The 15661-nt window shown below is 38.7% G+C and overlaps 2 protein-coding genes across 2 annotated transcripts in view; one reads left to right on the top strand and one right to left on the bottom strand.

Annotated features, from left to right (window-relative positions):
- SLF1 (SMC5-SMC6 complex localization factor 1) overlaps positions 1-10812 on the bottom strand; it is an 81120-nt gene extending 70308 nt beyond the window's left edge. The window contains exon 1 of the mRNA XM_043593667.1: positions 10688-10812. The gene's annotated coding sequence lies outside the window, so the exon portion shown is untranslated. The remainder of the gene's footprint in view (positions 1-10687) is intronic.
- A 33-nt stretch (positions 10813-10845) lies between these two features.
- KIAA0825 (KIAA0825 ortholog) overlaps positions 10846-15661 on the top strand; it is a 190253-nt gene continuing 185437 nt past the window's right edge. The window contains exon 1 of the mRNA XM_043593653.1: positions 10846-10958. The gene's annotated coding sequence lies outside the window, so the exon portion shown is untranslated. The remainder of the gene's footprint in view (positions 10959-15661) is intronic.

The raw sequence follows: 15661 nt of genomic DNA, 5'->3' as shown, positions 1-15661 counted from the left end.
CCCACATCATTTACACCAAGTAACTTAGTATAGTAGGTACATATAATGAACCTGGATTCTATTCCCAATATACATTTCTTAACTCTGCTATATGTTAGTTTCATCACCTACAAAATAAACTGAAAAAAAAAATCAGTTTTCAAGTTTATTTTATTTTATTTTTTTTTATGTTTATTTATTTTTGAGAGAGAGAGACAGAGCAGGGGAGGGGCAGAGAGAGAGGGAGACACAGAATCTGAAGCAGTCTCCAGGCTCTGAGCCATCAGCACAGAGCCCGATGTGGGGCTCGAAGTCACCAACTGTGAGGTCATGACCTGGGCCAAAGTCGGAGGCTTAACCAACTGAGCCACCCAGGCGCCCCTCAAATTTATTTTAATAGGAACCTTAATCTACATTTAAATGTTATTCATAAAACATTTTGTTTTTAAAGAGGCACATTTATTAAGCAAAAAAGATTACACCTCACTGTATTTTTATTTAAATGTTTTTTTAAAAAAGTTAATTTACTTTTTGAGAGAGAGAGAGAGAGAGAGAGAGAGAGAGAGAACAAGCAGGGAAAGGTCAGGGAGAGAGAGGATCCCAGGCAGGCCCCTTGCTGCCAGCACTGAGACCAACGTGGGGCTTGAACTCAGAAACTCTGAGACCTTAGCTGAGATCAAGAGTCAGATGCTTTACCTGCTGAGACACTCAGGCGCCCTCACAGTATTTTTAATTAGAATACAGAATTTTGTTTGCTTACATGACATCAGAACTTCAGAACTAGATAGTATCATATAGAAAAGCTACTTTCTCTTTATAGATGAAGAAAGCAGGGACTAGAGAAATTGGTAATTTTTCATTTCTCTAACAATTATGTCACTATGGCTCTAAATTAGTGTTTAATTAATGCCGTAGAGCAAAAGCAGCTGACCCTTTAAAGACAATTAAAAGGAAACTAAAAAATTATACCTGTTTGAGGCCGGGAATAGTAACAGACAGCTGGTGACAAGTGTTACACAGAACAAGACGAGTATAAACACAAGTGTTCTTTATAGAAAGTCTACTGTCAAAAGACCAAACATATATAGATACTAAATATATATGAACTATACATACATATATGTATTTAAGTAAAAGTTGAGATTCATTCTTGAGTAAAACCTGAAAGAAAGTCTCACTGTGAACAATTAAAAACACTATTCAGGGTTATGAGTGAAGCTTCATTTTCTTTGCTTAAGGTTTCTAAGAGGAAGAACTTCAGCTGGAAATAAGCCTGGTTTCTCTCTACCCTTCATCACTCCTTGCTTTGGGAGGAGAAGTTACCTGAGAGAACTAACTGGATATGTATGCTTTGCTGGACCATCCTCTTGCAAAGACAAGTTCCTATTAATGCTTTCTGACATGACCCAAGAAACTGCCAGTAGTAATCCTGCAGTGTGGTGGGTAAATGAATTCTGAGATTATGTATTAAGAAGCACACTTGAGTTACACAAAGCTAACTCTTCCAAACCAATTTTTAATCAGTAAAAAAGCTGGTATTTTGGCCCCCAAAAAATGAATTTTCTTATTTCTCTAGTGGCTCCAAAAGAGGGAAAGGGATGTAATGCATTAACCCTTTAAAATCCTAAAAATCAAGATACTTAACATAAAGAACGTGTCTCTAAGGATAAGGTTCCTCAATGAAACATTTTTTTTAAAGTTAAAAGGTTCTGGTACAAAATTGTAAAATGCACAAAACAGGGCTTGTTATCATATGAAAAACCACTCATGAAAATACAACCAACTAAGTAAATTATAAGTGGCTTCTTGCAGAAGGAACTCCTTATAAATCTCTTTAACCATGTTTATGGGATATATGACATAGCTGCTGAGTGATAATATCCACTTATATAGACTGGTAATATATAAAAACTTTACAAAGAATATGCTCTGCTGCTTGAAACAATGACTCAGTTTGATGCAGAACACATTAACACATGTAGAATAAAGCCACAAGTGTATTACAAGGCATATGACCACAAGTAGGGAGAAATGCTGCTTCTATTAATTCTATGGATATAAATAAATCCTTCAGGCAAATTTCCTTTAAAAATTTGATAGGTCCTCCTTGAAAAAGAAAGCAAAGCTGGAGGCTTCACAGTTCCCGACTTAAGTTATATTACAAAGCTGTAGTGATCAAAACAGTATAGTACTGGCACAAAAATAGACACATCAGTGGAACAGACTAGAAAGTCAGAAATGAATCAACAAATATATGGTCAACTAATCTCTGACAAACCAGGAAAGAATATCCAATGGGAAAAAGATGGTCACTTCAACAAATGATGCTGGGAAAACTGGACAGCAACATGCAAAAGAATGAAACCGGAACATTTTCTGACACAGGACACAAAAATAAATTCAGCATGGATGGAAGACCTAAATGTGAGACCTGAAACTATAAAAACCCTAGAGGAGAACAGAGGCAGTAACCTTTTTCTAGATAGGTCTCCTGAGGCAAAGGACAAAAGCAAAAATAAAATATTGGGACTTCATCAAAATAAGCTTCTGCACAGAAAAGTAAACAATCAATAAAACTAAGGCAATTTAGGAACGGGAGAAGACATTTGCAAATGAAATATCTGATAAAGGGTTAGTATCCAAAATATATAAAGAATTTATAGAACTCAACATGCAAAAAAAAACCAAATAATCTAATCAGAAAATGGGCAGAAGACATGATAGACATTTTCCTAAAGAACACATCCAGATGGCCAAGAGACACATGAAAAGAGGCTCAACATCACTGATCATTAAGGAAATACAAATCAAAACTATAAGATATCACCTCACACGGGACAGAATGGCTAAAATCAACAATATGAGAAACAACAGCTGTTGGTGAGGATGTGGAGAAAGCAGAACCCTCTTGTACTGTTGGTGAGAATGCAAACTGGTGCAGTCACTCTGGACAACAGTATAGAGGTTCCTCAAAAAGTAAAAAATAGACCTACCCTATGATCCAGCAATTGCAATAGTAGATATTTACCCGAAGAATAAAAAAAATATATATACTAATTTTTTTATTGGGGATAAATGTACCCCAATGTTTACAGCAGCATTGTCTATAATAGCCAAATTATGGAAACAGCCCAAGTGTACATAGACTGATGAATGGATAAAGATGTGGTATATATACAATGGAATATTACTTGGCGGTAAAAAAGAATGAAATCTTGCCATTTGCAACAACATAGGTGGAGCTAGAGAGTACTATGCTAAGTGAATTAAGTCAGAGACCAACAAATATCATATGATTTCACTCATCGATGCAATTTAGGAAACAAAAATGAGCAAATTAAAAAAAAAAAAAAAGAGAGAGAGGGAGGCATACCAAAAAACAGACTCTTAACTATACAGAGAAAAATGATGGTTACCACAGGGGAAAGGGGTGGGGGATGGATTAAATAGGTGGTAGGGAATAAGGAGCGCACTTGTGATGAACATCAGGTGTTGTAAGGAAGTGCTAAATCATTATACTGTACACCTGAAACCAATATTACACTGTGTTAACTGAAATTTAAATAAAAACATTAAAAAAGAATTAAAAAAACAATTAAAAAAACAAGCAAAAAAGAAAATGGTAGGTCCTTTAAGAAATACTAGGTAAGTGGGGTGTCCGGGTGGCTCAGTTGGTTGAGTGGCCAACTTCAGCTCAGGTCATGATCTCACGGTCCGTGAGTTCGAGCCCCGCATTGAGCTCTGTGCTGGCAGCTTGAAGCCTGGAGCCTGGTTTGGATTCTGTGCCTCCCTCTCTCTCTGCTCCTCCCCTGCTTGTGGTCTCTCTCTCTGTCTCTCAAAAATAAATAGATGTTAAAAAAAAAAAAAAAAACTAAAAAAAAAAAAAAAAAGAAATACTAGGTAAGTGAAATTCAACACACCAGTGAAGATCATCTTGGTATTTTCTTTTTTTTTTTTAATGTTTATTTTAGAAAGAGAGAGAGAGAAAGAGCAGGGGAAGGGCAGAGAGGGAGACACAAAATCCCAAGCAGGCTCCAGGTTCTGAGCTGTCAGGGCAGAGCCAGGCACAGGGCTCTAACTCATGGACCAAGAGAGCATGACGTGAGCCAAAGTCAGATGCTTAACCAACTGAGCCACTCAGGTGCCCCCCAAAGAATAATAAAAAAGAATTAAAACAAACAAAAAGAAAATGGTAGGTCCTTTAACAAATATTAGGTAAGTGAGATTCAAAATACTGGTGAAGATCATCTCGGTATTCTAGTGGAAAAGCAATCTAACTTTTTATATTTCTTGAGAGCCACTTTTATCAGAGGAACACAAGTGTTTTAGTCATATTTATATTACCTACTACATTTATTTTGTTTATGTATTTTAAAGATTCAAAAAGCTATTTAGTAGGCTATTCGAAGAAATGTTGCCAAAAGAGAGGCTGATTAGCTTTAAAAACCTAAAATTTTGCTCATCTGGCTTTTCTAAAATATTGACATATATAGACTGTTAAATAATCAGAATATACATATAGAAAGCAATGAATACAAAATCACTGTAACATTATTATCCAGAATGTTCTATTTAAAGATTGTCCTTTAAATTTTATTCTTCTGCTTCCTGAGAACTAGATGTTATATAGAACTACAAGGGGGAAAAATACTATATTCCTCTTTTCGATCAAGTTAATTAACAGCTATTCTATAATTGGAATGTTTATTATTATTTTTTTAATGTTTATTTAGAGAAAGAGACAGCATGCAAGTTGGGGAGAAGGGCAGAGAAGAGAGAGAGAATCTCAAGCAAGCTCCACACTCCGCATGGAGCCAGACGCTGGGCTCCATGCCACGACCATGAGATCATCACCAGGGCCAAAATCAAGAGTCCAGTGCTCTACTGACGGAGTCACCCAGGGGCCCCGGAATGTTTATGATTATTGGCATTTTCGCATATTTTGATGTATAAATTATTAAATGACTTGGATGTGCATCATGCAAACTTTTCATCTTAAATCATACTTTGTTTGCAGTGGAATAAATACATCCATTTTGTATATTTAACAGCATTTTCTATCACAGCAAGAGTCCACAGTAAAATGAAAACAGGACCAACTACTTAATAGAAATCAGGAAAGCTCTTTTAAAGCAATTTCTTTCCTCTGAAAAACAATTAAAAATGAAACTGAAACTAAACAAGCAAGAAGAAGGGAAGTGTGAAATAACAGCATGTCCTGATTCAAACATTATGCAAATACTAATGTTAAAAAACAAATAAAAACACAGGGCACTTATTTACAAGTTTATCAGAAAAACTGGGCTATTAGCTAAACTTTCACAGAAGTGTGAATCCTAGCGATGGCACAAACTAACTAGCACAATTTTTTAAAAACAAATTCCGGGGGCACCAGGGTGGCTCAGTCGATGGAGCATCCAGACTCAATTTTGGCTCAGGTCATGGTCTCATGGGGTTTGTTAGTTCCAGCCCCCCATCAGGCTCCACACTGACAACACAGAGCCTGCTTGGAATTCTCTCTCCCCCCTCTCTCTCTCTCTCTCCCCCCTTCCCTCCTTCTCTCTCTCTCTCTGAAAATAAACAAACATTAAAAAAAAAAATAAAAATAAATTCCATTAACCTAATCGAGTAGCATCCTATTAGCAAGTGTTCTAGTTTAAGTAACAGTTTACAATAGATTTAGCAATGCTTTTTAATACTATAATCCTATGACAAACTTATGGGCTGGATCACTGATATAATTCATACAGATACATGAAAAAATTGATATTTGTATACATAGAAAAAGACATTTATAGATACATGAGTAGTGTTATTTATATTTATTAAATCAGTGGTTTAATGATTCTTCCTATGACCCTGCAGGATTAAGAAAACAAGAAACAACAGCCTGATATGCCAATAAGCCCAAAGAGAGGATTATATAATACTGGTTTAATAACTACTAATGACTCAAATAATTCAAAGTCCTTATAAGAAGGGTCAAGTTTTATGTGGGTGATATGTTCTGGGGTACGGAGGATCAAGGGCTAACTGCCAGATGTCTTCCAGCGCAAGAAAGTAAGTAAACATGCTGCAATATAATTCTATCATTGGTATTTCTAAGGAAATGATAGCTTTTTCTAGAACTTGTAGGGAGTGGTCCTTCAAGCATTCACACAGAAGCTACTATCCTAACACAACAAAAAGAAGAGAAAACAGAGAGCATTTATTTAAAGTTAAAGGTTTTATCTTTACCGTCAAAAAGTGAAAAATTATACACTAGATTCTTAGTTACAAGAAAATACTTTTGTAATAATTTTTTTAAACATAGTATTTAAAAAAATAGTTACTTACCTTGAACCATATAATACACACAACTAAGCAGATAATGATTGTGAACAGACCTGGCATTTATGCAGAGAAAGCAACTGTCTCTGTGGTGTGGACTTTCCCAAAATATCTCCCACATGGGCCTATCCCTGATGCCTGAAATTCTTGTGCAGTTGGTGTTGGTTGGAAATGCAAATAAACCTATAGCACTCATCATAATTAAGAACATTTTATTATGTACTAGCTTTTTAGGGTCTATGAATTCTTTACAATGACACATAGCTAGAACATAACTGAAGAATATGACCGAGTGTATAGAAAAGAGAAGTCAGGGAGAAGTAGAGGCAGGAATACAGTTGAATGCAAAGGTCTGGTTCAGGAGGGATGATAAAAAACCAGGGTGTAAACCACTGAGTGAAAGAATAAAGTGCTGCAAAAAATGGGCAGGGATGCTCAACAAGGTTTGTGGTAGGAAAATAAGCATAAACGTCTGATCCTCTGATTACATTGATTTTATGATCAACCATAATGCATCCTTTAAGTTGTATGCTAATAATTAAGATAAAGGATTTACTTAAAAGTTTATGTATGTGAAAAAATAACATATATATATATAAACAAAACTGAGATGATATAGTTCTGTATTTTAAGTTTTATTTAAAATATTATCATGTTCATTTTTCCATGCCAGTGAATATTCTTCATCCTTTCAAGGCAACCAGTAAGTAACTGAAAACTGAAAACTAAAGTTTCTTAATGTTATTCAAACTATTTTGATTTTAAACCTACCTCTCTTTTGATTTTAAATCTACTAAAGAAAATCACTTCTACACTTCCCTTTTCTGGAAAGGATATACCAAGTCTTAAATACAATCAATATTGCTGCTTTGTCAAGAGTTTTAAGATTTTCATGGTTTCTCCTACCTAAAGCGTTTAACAGGGAAAGCAAATAAATGAAAAAGGGCCAAAGGGTTGGATCTCTGTTTTAACCAGTATCACAAAAGGTATATACAAATCACTGTATTCATACTGAGTGAGTAGATTACTGTTTGGCTCTGAATGCAGTAACATCAAGTGAAATTTAGGAATTCTGTACCCTCTTGGCCTAAGAGCCAAATTAGGCCTTTTTTAATTTCATTCAGCTGGCCTTTGGAATTTTTTTCTTAAAGATGTAGTGTCCATTCCTGCGTCTTCCTTTAAAGATACAAAATATGTGTGCTTGTGTGTATTTGACTCCAGTGTGTATAGGTCTCCAGTGGTGAGACCTAAGGTATGCTGTTATTCCAATGGCATTACTTGGGAAAGGAGCAGTCATACTCAGTCTTTGACGGTAAATTTAGCAGAAGAGGGAGCAAGTGAAGTTGCAGCGGAATGACTCTGGTGAGGAAGAAATGGCAGGCTAAGAGGACTTATGGAGATATTCCATCTATCCAGTACTATACAAGGAACAAGTGCACTGGAGATGCTACTTTTATGGATAAAGCCACCCTTAAGGAAACAAGATGGACAAGAGGGGCCATGTTCAGGGAAAAAAGAATGGATAGACCGTCTATGTTGGCTAGCTATGGGGGATAAAGTCAAACCTGCTTTAAGTACACTAGGAACTTTGTATTAATTACTTAGTAGAAGCATAAGATATAAAGTTAAACAAGCAAGAGTTCACTTTTAATGAGGACCTAACTATAGTCTGTATACTACATGTTAGTTCCTTCCCTTATTGACAATTTAAGTGCTGTTTACCCTTCTTATGCGGATGAGGATACTAGAGAATCTTAGCGATTAAGAAACTAGCTCAAGGGTACACAGCTAGCAAAATGGTGAAACCAAGGTTTGGTTCAAAGATCTGCCTGTTTCTGTTTCTAAAGGCCTTTTCTACAATACCACGAACTTAAATTTCAGAATTTAGCCTAATACTTTTAACCACATTATAATTTTACAAATTAACCTATTTTTAGCTAGTACAAGAGAAAAATATACCGCAGGAAAAGGAATCTACTATGAGGGTGAGGAGATATTTAAATGAACAGTATTACTGAAAATATTTAAACATAATTAAAAAAATAACACTAATGTCTAAAGTTTCAATGCATTTCTAGGAACAATCTAAAGAGTGCCATTTTTTTATTATGAAAAAGTAAATTTTCATCATTTTCTTTTCAAAATGGATCTCAGATGAATTAATTACTAGACTAATTCATATGGGCTTTTCTCCATCAAGAACAAGGAAACAGTCTATTTCAAAGTAATTCTGATACAAAGAAAGTAAAAACTAAGTCAACCTAAAAGTTTCAGGGAGGGGCACCTGGGTGGCTCAGTCCATTAAGCATCTGACTTTGGCCCATGTTGCGCTCTGTGCTGACAACTGAGAGCCTGCTTCAGATTCTGTGTCTCCCTCTCTGCTTCTTGCCCACCTGTGCACGAGCGCGCGCGCGCTCTCTCTCTCTCTCTCTCAAAAATAAACATTAAAAAAAAGTTTCAGGGATATTTTGGGGCGCTTGGATGGCTCAGTTGGTTAAGTGTCCAACTCCTGGTTTCAGCTTATATCATGATTCGTAGTTCTTGAGTTGGAGCTCCACATCGGGCTCTGCACTGACAATATGGAGCCTGTTTGAGGTTCTCTCTCCCTCTCTCTGCCCTGCCCCCTGCTCATGCTCTTACTCTCTCAAAATCAATAAACCTCTAAAAAATAACTTAAAAAAAGTTTCAGGGAGATTTTACTTTTAAGCAATAATAAGATGTCCTTAGAAGGTTAGAAAGAGTACATAATACATTGTGCAGGATATGTTTTCCATTAGCATATCTATGGACAATTACAAGAGTTACATATTTCATTATAGTTGTATTATTGAGAAAGAGGATTCTGTACTTTCTTTAGGTTTTATTATTCACAGTCTATACGCAATTGTTCATTTTAAAAAGTGTTTAAGCAATGAAAAGATTACCTTAGAATTAATAAGAAAAATACTCTTTAGTTAATAAAGCTATACTATTGGTTAAAAAAAAAACATTTCCATGAAAATTTTGGATACTATTATGAAGTCATAAGAGGTATGAATTTTGATGAAAGGTAGCCACATTTAACAACTGTTTCAAAGACTGTTTCACATGATGATGCTTTCTGCTTTAAGGAAGCAAGAAAATATTACATCATACAATTGAACCTAAGTCAACAGGCAAAAAAAAAAAAAAAAAAAAAATCGTTACTTAGAAAACAGACCTAAAAGGGGCTTATCTGCATTACTTGAAGGCTAATGGTCTTCACAGTAATTTATAACTTCAAGTGTTTAAAACATCCTGATTCATTTAAATTAACAATACTCTTTAAATCAGATATAATCAAGTTAGACATAAAAATACACCCCCAACATTCAACTTATGTACTGAACACCTGCAATACAGGTTATCAAAAGTTCCTAAAACGAGAACACCTTGCATATCAATAGATACTTCTAGGTACTGAGGCATAACTTAACATAAACCAAAAAGTTCACTAGGCACTCTGTCGTCACACGTCTACTGTGAATTCAATTTAAATGTTCATACCTAAAGTCTCAACGAAAAAAAAAATTGGGGAGGGGGACAGGATAGTCATTTGTCAAAAAAGAGCTGGTGACGTCCAAAAATCAGGCTCCATCTAATTTCTGGGTCAAATCCTGACAGGAAGTATCTGAGACAAACCAAAAAAAATTTTTTTCAATATTTAATCAGACACTTTGGAAGTGGGAGGAAATGTGAAAATGATTAGTCTTGTTCCCAGACTCAGGCAGCTAAGATATTATAATCTCCAGGAACATACACCCTTCTTTTAGGAAAAGTGTGTGCGTATGTTTAAAGGCATACAGTAGCCGCAAATACATGATCATTACCATTTGGTTATGTTAAAAAATTCTACCAGGGAGAGAAGAATGGCACCACTTTCCCCGTCACTGGTAGGTGGGCCAGGGGGATCCGAGCCACCTGCACTGACGCTAAATTATGGAAAGCAGCCAAGAGACTCAGCGAGAGGCGTCCCAGTCGGTTCTATGGAAACGAGAGACGCGGGTGGCCTAGCGCCTTCCTGGCAGAAGATCGACCAGCCGAGCTGCGCAAACAGGAGGCGGGGGAAGCCGCTCAGCCCTGCACTGCGGAGACTCTCGGCGGCGGTCCCAGCCGCGGCAAGGGCGGAGCGGGGCGGGGTCTGCGGCCGCAGCCCACCAACGCGGGCGCAGAGCTCAGCGAGGCCGGGCGAGTGGGAACGAATGGTGGCTGCGGAAGGCAGGAGAAGCGGGCACCGCCGGCGCTCAACCCCAGCCCCTTCCCAATCTCACAGCCGGGCGCCGCAGAAACTTCGGGGGCAATGAGGAAACAACCCCAGAGAGTCAGGGTACACTGTGTCTTCCGAGCTGAGGCCCTTTACCTTCCCTGCCGGAGAGTCTGGGCTGCTTCCCTCGGGTGGCGGTGGTGACAGGGGAGACGACTGCCGCTGCAGCACTCGCTACCTCACTAATCCGGGCTCTGGGAAATAATTTCCCGCCGCGCGCTAGGCGGCCCCGGAAGCTATTGTACCATTTCCGGGTGGTTGTCAGTGACGCTCTCGATCCGTCGTCAGGGTGGTCCGAGCGGGTGCCTGACTGAGTTCTGGCGGGTGGGCCAGGTTCTGCTAGATGTGCGTCAGACGTGGGAGACTGGTAAGTCATTTTTCTGGGTTGCCTCCTTGGGCTGATAGTTCCGACTGGTCGGGGCCCGGTGTAGCATCTTAGCAGGACCACGAAGTGAGCGGGAGAGGGTTGAACCAGGAGTCTGCATCCAGCCTTAAAGCGTTTGACTCGCTGCTGCTGGAAAAGGCCCCGGGATTCCGGCTCACCCCGTTCTCCACGAGGACAGTCCATCTCCAACTTGGAACTCGACCTCGGAATCCCAACTGAAGCCAAAGACAAAGTGTACCGCGATTTGTAGTAGCGAGTCGTCCAGTATCCAAGGAGTGTCATTACTCTCCCATTGGCAGGATTTAGTCGCTCTCGATTTTCGAGAGCTACTTTACCATCCTTGTCCTGGCTGTTTCCATTGCCTTGGGTTGCACCTTTTACAAATGTTTGGGATGAGGGAGTCGTTCATGTTTGGAATTAAACGTTCCCGCCGCTGTTTGAATTGGGTAAGAAGGTGCTTTGTTTTCCTGACTACCACGAGCTCCTGGACTGTAGATGTACGTTTTAGCTTTAGGAAACCTGTGATCACGAGGGGGAAAGTAGGTGTAGCTTCAGACAGAAGTGCTCTTGCTCTGCTCCAGGTTTCCTCCGTAATGAAGGATTCGGGAGAATTTTGAAGACTGAGGTACCCACAATAATCGTAAAGAGAAAATTTCTTGCGATGGAGAGATGATGTGAGGAAAGGTGTTCTCTCAGTGGAAGGTTTGAAATATGTCATTTAGGGAACCTTGGCTACTTCACTTCTATGTATGCACTTTCTTCACGTAAGTAGTTAGCCCTCAGCACCTTCTATTTAAATCATTACTTTTCCTCCTAAAAGGCAGCTGATTTTTATTCCCCAACAGCCGGTTCCAAAAAGAGTTCTAGAAATTACCCTGAAGAAAAAAGCCCCTGATGGGCCAAATTCCTTTTTACCTTGTGAGAGTCATGCAACCATATTTAGGACAGCACATTGATATTTTGATCTCCTTGTTGATTCACAGTTCAGCCAACTTTTATAATATCCTCATTCAGTCCCAATTTTACCATGTTTATTTAAACTTCTGTTCTCCATTTGAAAGGATTGTAAATAATTGAAGGGAAATTACATGTGTCAATATAGCAACTAGCTTTTTAGACAGGCAGTGATCTTTTGGTATTCTTGCCCTTGATTTGTGGTCTTTGAAATTTATACAGCCACGACTAATAGCACAAATAGCTAGCGTTTGCCAGGCACGGTACATTCCTTGAAGTTACTACCATTCTACAAGAAAACTTGTATTATCCCTGTTTTGCCAACGTTTTCTACTGAGACTCAAAAACATTGTGACTGAGACTGAAAAACATTCCCACAAATTATATAATCAAATGGCACAATTGAGATTTGAACAGTCTACGTGACACCTAAACTTGGGCTCTTTTTACTGTGCTTTATACTCATAAATAACTATAACAGAATCATTCTTTTTATTCTCACGTAAAATTGGATAGACAGTATGTCACATTCAGAAGTCAGAGGGATAGCAAAACTGGAGTATAAAGAGATTTTAGGGATGCGTTAATGGGTTAACGGATTCCTTACGTTAAAGTATTAAAGATTAAGGAATGTGTTGAGGATTTAAGGTATCACCATGAAGTACCTTTGTCATATGAATAATCCGGCTTCTTTTCTATGTTGATTCTTGGCCTCTTTTAGCTTCCTAACTCAAACAAATGTAAATAATCTAAAGACCATCAGGATATAGATGACTCTAACTCCAGAATATCAGCTGTCTTTTTAGACAGGTGTTTCCTCTCTTTCTCTGTCTCTCTCTATCTGCCTCTCTCCCCCCACCACACACACACACACACACACACACACACACACACACACCCACCCACCCACCCACCCACCCACCCACCCACCCACACACACCCACCCACCCACCCACCCACATGAAGAAAAAGAAAAATGAGGGGCGCCTGGGTGGCTCAGCCAGTTAAGCATCCGACTTCGGCTCAGGTCATGATCTCATTGTTCGTGAGTTAGAGCCCCACATGGGGCTCTGTGCTGACAGCTCAGAGCCTGGAGACTGCTTCAGATTCTGTGTCCCCCTCTCTCTCTGCTCCTCCCCCACTCACGCGTGTGCTCTCTCTCTCTCTCTCTCTCTCTAAAAAATAAACAAACATTAAAAAATTTTTTTTAAAAAAAGAAAATGAATGAGCACAAACTTCATAAAATTGAACTTTGTAATGCCCTGTAAAGAATTGCTATTTATTGGTTATTAGCAAAACTGTTACATTTCATTCATGTAACCCTCAGACAGATGGTGCTTATCACACATTTTAAGAGAGTATCTTTAATTAAACATACCCGTTCCAGTATTCTATTTTATGTAGCGAAGAAGTAGCCTAATTGTCAGGGAATTTACTAAAAATTCATTGAAATGACCAATATTACAAATAACATAGAACTTAGTTATAAAGAATATCCTATTTTATAAACACAAGTATATATGTACAGCTAGTCTCAAATACTAATGTTCATTTTATTACATTGTATTAACTTCACTGTGTGAAAGGTATTTGCTTTGCGTAGTTCATATGTAGATCTCAGGTGTTTGTTTTCAATCCAATGTTACTGCTATGAAGATTGAGACTGTATCTTTTGTCCATTATCCCATATTCAGCATTTAGCACAGTGTCTGGCATAGGGTAGGGGATCAGTAAACATTTACTGAAGGAGTGATTGCTTTTCAAAATGTTCTTTATCCACAGAGAAGTATTTGTACATGCATTTTTTTTTAAAGGGTCTTACCACATACTTATTTATCGAAACTCACTTTGATGCTGAAATGTAATGTCCACTCCACACTCATCCTTAAAAGGCAGTGTGGTCCCTTGCAAAGAAAATGGGACAGTGAGATGGGAGATAAGAGAATACCTAATATTTATTGTTGTTTACACTCTGCTATGCAGTGTTCTATTTTATCCTCACAGAAGTATATAGAGAGTATTATTATCCTGCTTTTACAGATGAGAAAACTAAAGCCAAGATAAGCTTGCAAATGGTCCTAGGTTACCATACTCATCAGGTGCCAGAGCTGTGATTTGAACCATTGCTCGCTTCAGAGGCCACTACCTTACCCACTTTGCTATACTGCCTCTATTTGGATTTTAATCCTGGCTCATCTACTAACTAGGTGTATACACAAAGGGAAATTTATTTCTCTGAGGATCTTTTCTCAAATACTCAGAGTAATACTTGGGAGTCAGCTAAAGTCAGAGGATTTTACAGCTGAAGGGACCTTATAGATCATTTAAACCCACCTTCATGTGTTATAGATTAAAAATTAGAGACTATACAAATCAACTAAAAATAAATGAAAAATTGTCCATTGTTCTACTCCATCCCCAGTCCAGCACCTGCCTATTACCCCCTACCCCCAATCTGCTCACCTGGTTAGGGAGTAGTCCTGTCCTTCTTAGTGAATGGATGGCTGAGACTCAGGGCTCAGGCCCAGCCAGAGGTGGGAGGGGACTCTAAGCGTCCATCTAGCACTCCGTTTCTGGGGCTTCTCCCTGAGAGGACATGGATTCACATCAGTAGTGTGGGGATTGGTTTATAAGCTCTTTGTTCCGACAGGGTGGGGGCTGGGCACTGGCACCTAGCTGAGATGCTGTTGGGGGTTCAGGTTTGGCTGGGGGTGGGGATTCTCTGAAGCCGTGAGGTCTTGTACTCCTGGTCTCCGTGGCTCCTGCCCCTTACTGATGTCTGTGACTCTGAGCAACTACCTGCTCGTGTCTAGGCCTCAGTTTCCGCATTTGAAGTCACTGGGTAGGGGACCCTTGCCTCTTTCCTCCCAGGAGTGGGTCCAGGACCTCCACAATGGGGTCAGTCTTGGGTCTCCTCTTCCTGATCTGCCTGCGCGCAGATCCCCAGGATTGCCACTTTTGGAAGATTTTCCACAGGCCTTTGCTACAGAAATACAAAATAACAAAAACAGCACCAAAAAACCCCCGACCTTGCCTCACCTACATTCCAATGTTTGCATATATTGCTGACTTACTTCCAACACGCAGCTCTGACTGACGTACTGCACAGTACTGCTAGGCTGTGTTCTTTTAGAGGCTGGGAAACAACCAGGGATTAATCCTTAGACATGATGATTCTACAGACGCCTGACTTACCTCTTCAGGTGACTCTGGTTAAGGGAAGTTTTTGAGTGGTGCACACAAAAGTCTGCAGTTGAATCAAGATATAAAGGTAAAAATCAGCATAGAAATATTAAAAAGTATCAGGAAGTGTGAAGAGAATACTGCCTGCCATCCTCAACTGCTGACATGTTATTGGAGACAGGTTTTTGAAACAGTGCCCCAGCAATTTTCCTGTAAACTTTGGTACAAGTCAGTAAGGAGAGAGGTGGCTCAGGCTTAAGTTGCTAATAGAGTATAATATTTATGAATACCCGTGTACTCACAGAGAGAGAAGAAACATATATAGCTGTTTAAATCATTTGGTGGATTCTTTGCTGAATCACATTCTCAGCAAAATTAGCTAAAACTAAAAAAAAAAAAGTTATTTTGATTAATTAGGCAAAACAGTAAAATGTAAAGCAGCTGAATTCAGATAAGACCTGCATATGAGCTCAAATTCATGAACTTACACATGATTTGAAAGGATTTACTTGTTATTTGAGCTCCAATTTGTTCATCTGTCAAGTGCT

The sequence above is a fragment of the Prionailurus bengalensis genome, chromosome A1 (assembly GCF_016509475.1).
Source record: "Prionailurus bengalensis isolate Pbe53 chromosome A1, Fcat_Pben_1.1_paternal_pri, whole genome shotgun sequence".
NCBI classification, from domain to species: Eukaryota; Metazoa; Chordata; class Mammalia; order Carnivora; family Felidae; genus Prionailurus; species Prionailurus bengalensis.
Note: the sequence above shows the minus strand (reverse complement) of the source record. Positions and strands in the feature narration are given on the sequence as shown.